Below are 13,132 nucleotides of genomic sequence, written 5' to 3' on the forward strand. Positions count from 1 at the left end.
TACATAGTGATAAAGTAATCTTCGAAATAGTGAAGTACTTGTATGTCGAATGATCCTGGGAAAGAATTAATTGAAAAGTAACATTCGAAAGTATTGAAATTGTATTTAGATGTAAAAGTAAAAGTATCTAGAAAATTGAATAGTAATTTGTGGAAAATATACTGATATTATAGAAAAAAATGTTCTTATTATTTTTACAGTTGACAATGTATTACTTTTACTAAAATTTTTAACGTATCAGAACTTTTTAAAACTCAAATTATTAAATAAGCATTTTTACATACTCCATAGACATATTGAATTTTTACTATGGGTCAAAATATATCACATTGTTTTAATGGCTCACTATTTGGAAAATGTTAATGAACACCTTTATTGCGTTCTTCCCAATCGAAGGATAAATAGTAACCTAACTCTTACGACCCCTACAAAGAGACAACAATATAATTAAATTATTGTATGAACTGCGCAATATAAAATGACTAATAATATTATTCCGGCTATTTATACAATTCGTCTATGAATATGACAGTTAAGAATGATATGCCAAAATGACCCTCGCTAGAACGATTGTTCACAGTCAATAAAGCACAGAGTCGCGTGCGAGTCGTGCTGCGTGTCTGCTAATGATCTCTTTTTCGGAAGCTACGTAAAATTAATTAAGCAAGACCGTGCCCGGGTCTCCCCCTCATCAAAATACTAGACAAGGATCGGCCATAATAAGTTTATCTTTTAATCTTCATATTTCATGTTGTGGCTCAAGAAAACAAGTTTAGTAACCTATTTTATGTTAAAAGTTGGTATTTAATTTCATATTCATATATATATAGAAAGATTATTTAAAGTACCGTGGTTTTAATTTCGTTCAACCCCATAAGGCAATAACACATTATTTATTAATCACAGTGTATATCATTATGTTAACTTGACGAAAAACTACACATTAAAACCTAGAAAAACAAAATAGCATCAACAACATTTTTGTATGTCGTTAATTAAGTTATAAAAGTAAATCTAAACCCTAACGTAAAATTTCAATATGCATTACTTTTTGTTGATCTAAAGAAATAGCTTAAAAAGACATCTTCAATTCTATCCTTAATATTCTTTTAGCTTCTTTATTAAATATTTGCTTTTAATCATCCTTTAAAAGTATTCACGCATGTAAAAAATTAGTTATTCACATAAACCATTATACTAAAAACAAAAATCTTTAAGGGTACCTAATAAAAATGGTTACCTAAGTCAAAACTTGTTATCAGCTTTTTATGCTTAATGGAGTGATTGTCAAAGATCTCAACTTTAATACCTTGCAACCAAACATACGGCGAACAATCTTTACCAAAACAACAGTTGCATTACAGAAAACCTTAGTTTAAAACGTTTCAATGAAGTTTGCGGATTTAGCGGGCAGTTATTGTCCTACTCCGGATTAGACGGGGAACAACGGAAATTATTTTGGCGGCAATAAACTGCTAATTAGCAATTAATATAAGAAACCCGCCGACGAGTGTTTTCAAGTGGATAAGAAACATAAACAAGGGATGAGAAGGGTGAATTTTGGAGGGAGAAATCTGCGGTGGGCCTCAAGCGAGCCGACGGCTACTTGTATTTTTACAAAATATTGTATGATGTTTGAGAAATATTTCTAAGATCCAAAATCCAAAAAAATTTTCATTTTTTTTATTTCTTTTTGTTTCATTATTTCATCCTTTGGACTGTAGCAATAAATTATTACAGCTTCTGAATCTAACCTAGTGGTTATAGTGTTTAAACGGTAGGGCCTATAAATTTTAGTTGTACTGTATATGTATATGAATATGATTGTCTATGACTGATATTATCTTATAGGCATTTTTTGTGTACATTTGCATAGACTAATATTGAACATCTTTCTCCACTTGGTGCGACGGGCCAAATTTTCATTAAATTATAAAAGAATAGAAAACACAAATGTACAGTTATTAGTGAAATAAATTATATTTTTACGAAGTCTATCAGTCCACTTATTTTTTTAAATTTATTTATTGAATCATGATACGTAGGTGGTCTAGTCTAATAATGCAAGTGTTATTCATGATGTCGAATATAAACCGAGCAATGAAAACAATAGAGAATGAGTGTTTGTGATTTATTTTAAAATTAATCCGTGCTAACTTAACGTATGGTCACAGTATGAAAAATACTTGTTTTTAACATGTATTGCATGTTGCTTTTAACTTCAAAGATGGAAAACACCTTTTTTATTTATTTTTTATTCATAACATATAAATAATTTGTATTCTAACGTAGATTATTAAATACAACATTGAGGAGTATATTTCTGTCGATGACAAAAGTAGATTTTTTAAACTTGCAAAGTTGTATAAATATGTTGTAAAACGATCAATATCAATTATACATTTAAACCTACAATAAAACAATATCTTAAATGGTTATAGCGTGGATTGTTACAGCATACACAAAATACTACTGGGCCAAATTTATCTTATTTTTTGTAATAATATCAAAATCTACTGTAATATTATACAAGTACAATGCATTTTATTTTTTTAGAATAAAGCCCAGTGTAACAGCCAATGCCAGTTCCACTGGAATATATTTAATACTTAAATACTTCAAATGAATAAAATAATAAATAAGTTGTCTAATCTACCTCTACAATGAATTGGCTAAATATATCACAATGTATCTGTATGTATAAACGATATGATTTGTCGGTATATAGAAAGGTAAAAATCAAAGGACGTGATATCTTTTAAAATTGTGTAAAACTCCCTAAATAACAATATATTATTTATTCTGTGTAATATTGATAATATTTCGTAGAATTTGTCTAATTATACATACATTTAGTTACACATATGTTTTTATTTCACAATGTATGATATATTTTCGTTGTGAATTGATGGATATGTTGTGCAGATGAAGTAAGTAAAAATTAAGTCGGATATTCGTGAAGTAAAATTATAACAATTTATTGCAAGTTTCTCTAATCAAATAAGGATAATGTAAAACCCATAAATTATTTTTGAATCCAAATGCATTATTGGTTAAAGTCACAGTAGCATTTTCCATAATATAAATCGTATATTATGTGTCCTTAATTATATTATAATTCTTAAATAATTTTCCAAGGTATATATAATAATGTATTGAAAATATTTTCCTGGTGCAACACACTATATTAAATTTCAAGAATTAATGATTATTACAATAAGAGTTTGGTAAAAAAAACTTTCATTGGCTTTAATTCTAATAACACACAACAATAATTAAAAAAATCCAATAATTCTATGTGGGAGGTCTCAGTTCTCAGGTAAATATCACAAATTGTATTTTTTAAATTTAGGTTTAAGGAATAATGTGGTGCTCGTATTCACAATGAAAGAAGAAGTATACAAGATTTGAAATAACTAAGATAAGGCAAGCTCTTGCAGGAGTCTTAAACACAGAAATATAACTCGAAAGACGTGTTAATAGTAAATTGGAGGTCTATGTAAGTGTTAAAGCTCTATTAGCTTTTAAGTTGAGTGAGAACCCTATTGGTATGAACAGTGATTTTTGTATAAAAATTACACCAGTGGCTGCATAAGGACGTCTACAAGGATAAGTATAAAATAAAATTATGAATAAACTGAGTTTATTAAAAGAAATCATAAACATAACTAAGATTTAATAAGCATAAGGAAAATGTTCTGTCCATGTAAACTTGCCTTTTCCACGTGCACATCTTCTTTCACTTATCACATCTCACTTTCACTTTTGCACATAGATAAAATACACGTTCACAATAAAAACAAAAACACAATGAAAAAACATCGGAAAGTTTAAGAGCACAAATGATGGATTATAGTCAGTTATTGGAGATTGCAAAATAAACAAAAAGTAGAAAAAGTAAATCAATTGATTTAAGAAAACAATAAGAATTAAAATAGTAAATAAAAGACAAAACGCAAAAAAGAAACAAATGACAAGTCAGAAGTGGAGGGAGGTCGACCAATGGGGGCGAGGAGAGTCCAAGGTCACGAGGACAGACTCGCGGCAGACGACGACCGGACCGCGCGGGAGTCGGCCGGCGTTGACCGGAAGAGGAAGACGTCCGCGGTGGTACGTCGTCGGGTGCCGCTACTAGAATGGCACGAAACCATCGGTCCCAATTTTATATGTAAGTCAGGAGGGAAGGGGAAAACCCTCTTTTTATATATATATTCGGTATTATTATTCATCCGGGGAACGGCAACGGCAGCGACTCATCTGCAAGTCCTATAACCGAGCTAATTATCAAGTTAATATGGACATTCTATATGGAAGAGAAGGAGGGGACGAGGGTAAGAGAGAGACCGAGCGACATTGATATTATAAGTCGACTCAATCGCTGTATTCATTTGTAAACTTAACCGGGCGCTCTCTCTTTTTCTCCCTCCGAGGCTTATGGCTCATGTAAGTTTCATACAATTTAAAGTGGCTGCCCCGCTCGCCGTGCTGTTATATTCGACATTTGAGGCACGGTATTATGCAGGCAGCAGAGGCTCGTGATGACTCCCCACCACTGCGGCGACGCCCCCTAGAGGAGGATTTCTTAATTAGCCAGACACACGACACTAGGAAGAAACTGAAATTATAACTTGAAGATTTTAAAACAACAAACCCCATACGATCAACGGTTGGCATAATATGCCGAAAGCAACAATAATAGCTTTGAGAGAGATATCGTTTCAAACAACTGAGGTAAATTTAGAAAGTTGATCTGCAGACATTTGCATTGCACATGAACCACCTACGTGTTTTATCACCAGCTTCATGTAGCTCCCTTTAACAGATAGATAAACTTCTTATTTTCAGTTTTTTTTTTTTAAATAACAGTTAAAATGAATGAAAATAGCCTAATATAATAAAAACATTGTTGATTAATTAGAGAGAGACATGAGAATAAAACTGAGGCTGGACGGTGAACAGAAACCTCATTCATCAAGAAAAAGTTGTACGTATCACAGTATCAACCAGAAGTAGGTTGATGATCTTTATCAATATTACCTTCAGAGTGTATGAGTGAGTGGAGATACGCTTGAAATATGCACGTGGGATGATGAAGGGATGCAATGTGTAATGATATGGCCGAGGGGAGCACTGAGGCTCAAATTTAGGGGAGTCTACTGACATACTGCCCTGTCTCACGTGACTAGCAGAGACGATGAGGTCTGGGGCGAGTTGCGACAGAAAATCTAAGAACAATAACAATAACACTATTGAAAAACATAACTACCATAATAATAAGTGCTGCTGAGCTTTGGCTGGAAAATAGAAAAGAATCGAAACGGCGAGGTTCTCTGGCCCTGGTGGAATAAAAAAGTCGTGAAAACTCAAGGATTGTGGAATACTTAATACGTATCCAGATTTTCAATTAACAATATTTGATTAGCAGTTTCCTAAGAAAATGGAGGACTTTGATAAATTGTTTATTACACTAGTTTGATTAATTTGATCAAAGTTCCATTTGGAAGAAAACAAGTTGGTGATGAAGCCAAGATCCATTTTAGGATGTAAGAACGTATCCTGTGTGGTAATTTATACATTTCTGAACACTAATTAGTAGCGTAAAAATGTGAAACCAGAAGAAACCTAAAAAGTAATTAAGAGCCAAAAACACATGTAGTAAAATGGGTTTCAATTAAATTCAATTAGCTAGGGTTCAATTTGTTTAAGTCATTTCGTCTTGTGTGATACTTTGCAAGTATAAAAAGGATTGAAATTCAATATAGAGTTAGAAACCCCACAAAAATTTGTTATATTACAGTGTATTAAACATCGATAACTACGAAATGTAGCTTGCAGTACTCGGGATTTAACTGTTTATTTGCAGCATAGTTCGGGTAAAACATCTGGCTGAGTACTCAAACACAAACTCCCCAAAGCCAAACTCAGTATTCCTTCCCGCAATCCTCTACTTAAAGAAACTTTTTCAATGAAATCCAGGAAAAACCTAATTAAGTCGCGGTCGTCGGTTCATTTGGGCTGGGATCAACCCTTTCTTCGATCCACTCCCTCCAACCAACCGAGCATCCAACCCCGGCAGCCCGACCTCATTGAATTGCAATAGGACCTTAGATTTATGCCATTTCTCATATTGCGTAAAGTGAATTCAAAATGGCGTCTCGGGCTTACATATGTCGCTCGAGTCGGGTTTTATCCTCGGAGCGGCATAACATTCCGTAACCCACTCTTTCATCTTCGTCACAACCTGGTAAAGCTGTCGTGCCGCAATCCTATCCCTCATATAAACGTAAATAGGGTTGCTTTCCATTAGAAGTGTGTCGCGACATGAATTTTTATCTCGCGTATCGCGGGTTATTTCCCGATCTCGATCTTGTTCGGAATTAATGTATTGAGCCCAGGATGAGGGGCTACATTTTTATTTTATTTTGTTGCAAAAATTGAGGAAATAGTAAGTTGTTTGTAAGTTAGTGATATAACATTTGGCATACAACATTTGTTTTAACTCCGATTGATGACATTTTATAACTAAACGTTTGCAAACATTTCTATCCGTCAAAGAAAATGGAAAAAAGTTAAACAATCGAGTAAGAAAAGGCAGGCAATATCGCGGAATACTTTATTTAGTAATCTACAATATAAGTTAACCAATTGAACTAAAATTGTTGAAATTAAACCTTCAAATATCGACACACTGAAAAAATCAGGAATACTTACGTAAACAAAATCCAAACTTACATCACCGTTGGAAAACAAACGGGACTAAAGAAAACATTACACGAACGAGTCTTAACGGCGGGAAAAGAGACAAACAAGATAAAAACGGATGAAATGGGCCAGGTCGGTTGTTTTGATAGAAGCTTCGCGCCGCGAGATGTAAGTGTTTTGAAATGAAACCGTGTTTACGCCACCTAAGGAGAAAATCTTTTCAATTTGCCGCCAGTACATTTCCTCACATACATTTATGCATCGCTCCATTTTAAATTCAGATTCCCCCCACCACGGCCGTCATATATTAATGTAAAGCGTGTTATTATTCCGTGCGGCGACGACGTGAATGTATAAGTAAGCGGTGCTCCTCGGACGATGTTGTGATGGATCAGCCAGACAGGCCATGATTGATGCGCCGCTGCGACGTCTTTTGACGACCAGAAAACCGCAGATAAGCCTTTTGCGACGGAAGTGGACGGTGCGGTAATGGGACAGTCTCCCAGGAAGTGGTTTTTTTGCACTCGGCGAGATGCAGGCCATTATAATACTGTTAATATTTATGACAGAAATTTTTAAAAGTTCTTCTATACACAGATTTTGGTCGAGTAATATAGTAGATAAACGAATGCAGGGCCGGACTTAGGACTTCAGGGGCCCCGGGCAAATTTTCTAATGGGGCCCTAGGATTTCAGTGTGGGGGGGCTTCCGGGGGATTGGGGGGTATGGAACGGGAAAAATTTCTAAATTTAGGCTTAAAATAGAGCAATTTAAGGCCAAATAAGCAATAAGTTATATCAAAAATCGTTCTTAAAATATAACTATTTTAACATATTTTTATATAGGCCTACAGCATCTTTTAATTTTATACACAAAAAATAAAAATGTTTGAAACCTAATCTCTTGCATTCACTATTTAAACAAACTCTGACCAAATGTTTCAATTGCTTTGTAGTACCAGTGACGGCATATTTGGTATGGTAGCATGGTAGGCTACCATAATATATTTGGATTAGAAGCATTGATATATTTTTGTTTATTACGTATTTAAATTATCGATTATTGCCGTCGATTTGTATTTTTCAATATTACTACAATATAGGTGTGATTATTTGATTATTTTATTTTCATAATGGTTTTGGTACCTATGGCATTCTCGTTTTTATAATATGTTTAAGTCCTAGCATGAAAAGTACCATTGAGGACTTTCAAGTTTGAGTTTTTTATTGACGAGCAAAATCTTGCAATGTCTAATAAACACTCACAAGCTAACTATTTATATGAGTAACTAAAAGATGTTTAAATGGTTCCAATATCGATTAATACAACACAAACATAGCATTGAATGCAACATTACTCACTTCAGCTTTGTTTTCGTACTGTTAGTTTGCAGAATTACAATAAAATAACTCAAAAAGCAAGACAATTTCAACCAACTTGACGTGACCACTAGTCTCAAAGGGAAAGGACAAACTATGGGAGTAAAGTGATTTAAATTGTTTTGGATAGGCGATAAGGCATTTTATGTGTGTGTATGCGAGTGCGTGAGACTGACAGGACTAGACCAACGATTACATCGTTGGACTAGACAGGATCCCTTATCAGCTCATTATCATTGATTGTTGCAGCTGCTTCTGCTTATCGCTTGTTTACGATTTCAGTCGACAACGCCCGCCCACTCCCAATAAATGTAATTTTTTGTTAACATCAGACGACTCTAGTTGTTTTAAAGTGTCTATATAGATGTAAAGAATCTTACTGGCGCTGCATGATTTTGACTCCAAATACTAAATTGGAGATCAGCATTTCGACGCATAACTTAATTAATTACTATTTTACAAAACCTTTAAATTGAACGCATAATATACTTCTACCCCTTAAAATCCTGATTGGTATAGAGGTAAAAGAAAAGAATAACATTTAATAAAACATAAACGGAGCAATGTTTTTATTTTTAAAAGTATTTGAACTCCAGTGAATCTCCATTTAACACAACACAATATTACAAGTTACGTTCTACGTTGGGGCAAGAGTTTTCATTTTTATTGTATTTTTGCCCCAAGCGTGGGGCCCCCTTCAACTCATTCGCCGCGGCCGTACGTTCGGGCGAGCGGCTTCATTGAAACTGAAACTTCGAAACTTGTCCATCACAGCCTAGCACATATGCTCGTGTAAACCAGGCCTAAGCGTGGGGCCCAGTGCAACTGAGGAAAAGTCCCTTAGGGCCAAGAATTTCGTTCCTAGTAATGCCTTAAAATGTACCTAACAATAACCTTAAATATACGATAACGAAAATAAAAATAAAGCTGTTACAAAAGAAGGCCATTTGGTAAGTGTCTGATAAACTTTTGAAGTTATTAATAAAGACTACTGTGCAAGGGGGCCCCGGGCGATCGCCCCCTCCGCCCATAGGTAAGTCCGGCCCTGAACGAATGATGATACTTGATGGCAAATCTGTGCATGCACCTTTAATTTACGACCAAAATTATGAAAATCGGTCAGGTAGAAGGGGAAAAACTCGGAAAAGAAAAACCAAATTTAACTCCTTTGCATATAAGAAATGAACAGGGAGGAGTTGAGCATAACTCGAAATATACGTCAGGACCAATTATTAAGAAAATCGGTCCGGTAGAGGAACCGAACAAACTTGGAAAAGAAAAAATCCAATACGGCATTATGATTATAATATCTAGTTTAACATGTTTGTACGCTTAAAAACTTTATCAATATGCATGCATTGCGTAAAGCGACTCTTTCCGACCCGAGCTCAAGTTTTACGATCGAGGGTTGAAAAGACACTTTTTGCAGTGTGATGAACGATATTATTCGTCTATCCCACATCAGAAGAATAACGTACTGTTACTTTTCAAGATGTACACATTTATGGTAGGATAAATTTAACTCGGAAAAAACAATCATTAATGTATTTATAAGCAAAAGAAATGTAACAGCTGTCACGTCTATAATGCGACTTAATTACCCTTTAATTATATAATGTCCGTGCCCTTGGGAGAGGGGTTAAAAACTGATATTTTTGGGGAAGTTTCTCATCAAGACCTTTCACTCAAGTGCATAATGCGGTTGATGTGTATGTCTTACCGATATCTCAAAAAGTGCTTAAGAGTCCTTGGAGCCTAGACGTTTTAACTCATAAAACAAAAAAAAAACCATTATGTTTTTACCGTCTTGTGATTCAACTGTATAAGTGTAAATATATTATTATTATTAGTGTTATTAGACGTATACCGTAATTTTTTTCAAATAAAAAAAACTACAAAGCAAATTTCTAATCTCACAGTATACTTGATATTTAAATTGTAATCACTTTGGCATTTGAAAAATTAATTTGAGGTAGTAAAAACTCTTTAGCGGCTGTTTGAAAATAAAACTAACATTGTTCTTATGTCGGGCAAATCCAAGATGGCCGACGGCTTCCATGGACTCCCTTGGAAAATACATTCAAAACAACAAACATGTCTAATCTCACAGTCACAGTATATTTACATTATAATAACTTTTGAGTTCAAAAAACTAGTTTTATAACTCTTCAGCAGCTGTTTGAAATTACCCAAGATGGCCGGTACGGTAGCCTCCAAAGGACTCTTAATCCTTAGTAGTTAAATTATAGAGCCTACGCATGCCTGATCATTTCAAACTTTCATCTTGCACAAGACCTTTTTTGTACTTTTAGCATTGGTATAATTTTTTTACTTTTAGCATTGGTATAAATTTAACAACTCACAATATTGCAATTTCCAAGTATACAGTACCTAAAGCTGGAATTCAAATTAATACAGTAACCCCCCCCCCCAAGACCAACGAGCACATAATATAAATGTGTTTATATTATGTGCTCGTTGCCTAATACTGATACTAGATCGAACTAACCATACAGTAAACTGGTAACGCAAGCTTACAAGATTGTACAAAATTTCCTCAAAATCAGAGGATTTTTCCTTGTTCTATCCATCATGGTAACAGACACGTGTATACATTTGAGCCGATGGTCTTTTTGGCCTCTGGGGACATCAAAATACAAAGTACTGTAAGTTGGTCCTGAGTACCAACTCTCCACAGGTCCAAACAAGTGACCTGCGGTACAATATTGGCATATTTCCATCGTGGGAAATTCGCTGAAAGATATTGGAACATTTGCCGCCTATCCAATAAGGCCTAAGGCGGAGGACATGAAAGCTGGAAGCAACAATACACCCACCGCAGCAAACCTGCAGACTAAGCTAATCTCCATTTGCTTGATTGGATTTTAAATTAAATATATTTTTGAATATCATTAGGTTTAACAAGTACCTACCTAGGTCTGCTACATGGAGAATAATGATGTGTTTTTAATAAAAATATAGCTTAAGTATATACAAAAATTGCCAATCTTTATCTAAATATATCCATAAGCAAGCAAGCTAAAACAGTTAACTTATTCTCCATAAGAGGTTACCGACCCACCGTTCTCTTACCGTACCGTGTTTCCGTTCTCTTACCGTGTGCCGTGATTTCTTACCGTTCCACCTACGGTAGGTCTATAGGTGAATTCTCAAAAAAATATGTTTGGGGTAGGAATTTTGTAATAACAAGCTAGGTGTTAAAGAACAGTCATAACGACCATATGACATTTACAAAATGTGTTGGAAATAGATCCTCAATGTACTGCATATTTTAATATTGTAAATAAATTCACGTATTTTAACTGTGTCATTGTTTCTTTCTCCTTTGACGACCCACTGTGAAAGTTTTAGAACGAGCCCTGGCTCTATTCGGACCGTCCTGGAAGGGACCATGAAGGTTCCGGGCTCTTTTCAGGCGTATACCTGAATTTTGGGATCTTTTCAAGTGCGTCCGCCTAAGGCATGTACAAAAACCTCCTGTGGTTTGGATTATAGGGGGCAAAAAGACTCTAAGGAGTTTTTTTCTTATTGAATTTGACTAACGTGATTAGATCATAAATTATGCTCAGTCACTTAAAAAAACTTGAAAATTTTAAACAATGTATTAGTTCTTAACTTACCTTGAAATAGGAATTGGTAGAAATCTATCAAATCACGGCACGGCATCTGATGATGAACTGCACTATTTCACTGTGTTTTCACCCAGGTTAAAACTTAAAGGAATGATTTTAACAAATCATAGCTTGTTTTACCTACACACTGCCCATTCTTGTGTTTTATTTTTTTATTGTACCAAACTAGCTATATAATTTTTGGTCAATAATCAATTAAAGTAATTTTTTTATTAATCGTTAGCCGTTTTTTTACTTTTATCTAATTTTAATTGGTGTCTCATTCAAGGCATACAGATAAGATACATGATTTTGTGACAGCCTCGGAAAAAACTAATAAAGCATGTACAATATTTTACAAAATACGTTGCAAAATTGTTTGCATTGTGATCAAATCTTTGTATGTGTTCTCTCGGCCAGGTCCAATGTGACAGACTGACTGTTCTAAAAAGGAACTTGTTGTTATATAAATTTTGAAAGAACTTCAAAACAAAACCACAACAGTATTTTTTATAGGCATTTAGTACTTGAGGGTCTCCAAACCATTTTTCGCATATCTTGGACCAGCTAGCATTTTGTTTGAAGGGTTAAAACGGCATTTTCTTTTAAGTGCCAGAGGTATTATGTGTTTAATCAGGAACAACCTTTCTGTCAAAAAAAACATGTAGTTTTTCGGAGCTTTTCGAGATTTTTAGGGCAAAATAAGTGTGATTTAAGAAGAAATAAAGTAATAAAATAGCCTTATAATCATAGTGTGGTATTTATCAAAAGTTTGTTTGGAGACCCTTAAGTAAACAAATGACTAGTATTTGCTAGACAATTTGTTGATAAAATAACCAGTTATAACTCCTACGTTCAGGCAAACCATTTCATGACCCCTGTATAAAATTAAATGAATTTTTCTTTATGATCACTGTTGCTTTATAAAACTTAAATACTTCTATGATAAATTTAACACAAACTCCTTTATTGTTAATCAATCTACTGGAATTTAAATACTGTACCAAAACATATCCAACTTAAAAGTAAACTGTAATTTACAATATCGTATATCACTGAGATTTCAGTCAACCAGTTTACAACAAAGAAATGGATAACATTAGTTTTAAATTAACGTTTAAAGAAAAAATTGAATGTAGTAAAACTTTTGTTGTCGCTAAGTTAAAACAATTGAAATAAAATAACTACAAATACTTTAGAGTTTATTGATGAAAAATGTTTTAATATTTAGTGAACTTGCAAAAGTTAATTTTAAATATTTAATTACTGTATGTTTCAACCCAAGGATACTGGTTTGACAATAATACACGTTGTGACAAAGCATACACTTTTATTTTAAATAACTTTCAAAACAAATTACAGTACTATAAAGCTACATTTTGACAACAGTCTTTATTAGAGCAAATAAAAAATTACAAC

This window comes from Macrosteles quadrilineatus, unplaced genomic scaffold (assembly GCF_028750875.1).
Source record: "Macrosteles quadrilineatus isolate MER2022 unplaced genomic scaffold, UCM_ALF_1.0 Scaffold_2__2_contigs__length_208266976, whole genome shotgun sequence".
Classification (NCBI taxonomy): domain Eukaryota; kingdom Metazoa; phylum Arthropoda; class Insecta; order Hemiptera; family Cicadellidae; genus Macrosteles; species Macrosteles quadrilineatus.